Source organism: Echinops telfairi, unplaced genomic scaffold (genome assembly GCF_000313985.2).
Source record: "Echinops telfairi isolate 266 unplaced genomic scaffold, ASM31398v2 ScPeMD7_7473;HRSCAF=8511, whole genome shotgun sequence".
In the NCBI taxonomy this organism is placed as follows: Eukaryota; Metazoa; Chordata; class Mammalia; order Afrosoricida; family Tenrecidae; genus Echinops; species Echinops telfairi.
In genome coordinates, this window is record NW_022111377.1 from 11,145,443 (window position 1) to 11,146,862 (window position 1,420).

Here is a 1,420-nt window from a genome sequence, read left to right on the forward strand (position 1 = left end):
GCCAGTTTAATAGAACAAAGTGTTCTTGCATTGAGGGAGTACTTGAGTGGAGGCCCAATGTCCATCTGCTACCTTAATACTAAACCTATAAATACATGCACATAGATCTATCTCCCCGTCATCACATAAGACAATTCTTTCGATGGTCATGTGAAATGCATCTGGAAAAGGACCCAGTTGTGGTGAAGTTGATGCTGACTCATGAAGACCGAATGCTTATCAGAATAAAACTCTATCTATTCCATAGCATTTCCAATGGGTGCCTTCTCGGAACTAGACTGCCAAGCCTACTTATAATTGGTAGCGAACTAACTATTTGTACCACCAAGGGGTTTTGAGGGAATGATAGGGATAAGGAAAACAATCTGAAAGCAGACAAAAATATTACATGCAAGCACACACCATTTGACCCTGAAGTCTGTACTAAAGGCAAGGCCCCAGGAGTTCCTTTGTGCAAAAAAAATCAAAGGAAAATTAATTTTTCTGTCAAAATTGTCCTCTGTGTTTTCTATGACACTTCCCTCAGGAAATCTGTTTAAGGCAATATTCTCCCTCCTGACTGTGTGACGGACTCTCAAGTTATTTGGGGGATAACTAAATAAAGTGAGTTTTTGATATAATTTGTCATGACACCTGTGGTACATTGGGAAGACTTCAATACACAAATATCTTGATTCAGTCCTTCAAGAAATGCACGAGGGAGCTCTCCCAAGGTCCAGGGTGGTGAGTAAGACCCGAGGGGCCATTGTGGCTGAGGGTGTCGAGGTGGGTTGCATGTGGGACACGATTAAGTATGGGAAGATGAATGAGCTTGGATTCTCTGAGGCCAACAAACACTGTGCCCCAGGAAGCATTTTGTACAGAATCTTGTGCAACGATTTCATGAGTAAAGCCATGGTTGTACACAGAGCGGTGTGGAATGCCCAACCTGGGAAAAGTGGTAATCTGGTGCCAGAGCATTTCCGTGTGGAAGAAGTCAAGTAACCCGATCCTATCACTGAAGGCCAAGTACAAGTGAAAATGCTTTATCTTTCTGTGACCACTTACACGCGGGGGCAGAATGAATGAAGACACTGGCAGTGATGAACTCACACCCTAACAGCTGTCTCAAGTGGTTGATGGTGGAGGTGTTGGAATTATAGAAGAGCAAACACACACAACATACTAAAGGTGATTTTGTGACTTCATTCTATTGGCCCTGCCAAACCAAGCCTATTCTGCATGGAAATCTCCTTGAAAAGGTAAACCCACAACTTGTGGATGGGCACCTTGCATACTTCCTTGGAGGGACAGGAATGCCCGGCTTGACTTCCTTGACTGGGATATCCCCCGCCCCCCAAAAAGGCCATGGAACTGCTGGCTCCAACTGGACGATGGTTGTCAGTGGGGCTGCTGGGGCTGTGGATCTTTGGCCTGACAG

The 1,420-nt window shown here is 44.9% G+C and overlaps 1 protein-coding gene and 1 pseudogene across 1 annotated transcript in view; one reads left to right on the top strand and one right to left on the bottom strand.

Moving 5' to 3' along the window:
* The window catches only part of CUBN (cubilin), a 303,548-nt gene that overhangs the window by 54,311 nt on the left and 247,817 nt on the right, over positions 1–1,420 (bottom strand). The gene's annotated exons all lie outside the window — the stretch shown is intronic.
* LOC115873992 overlaps positions 895–1,420 on the top strand; it is a 3,735-nt pseudogene continuing 3,209 nt past the window's right edge.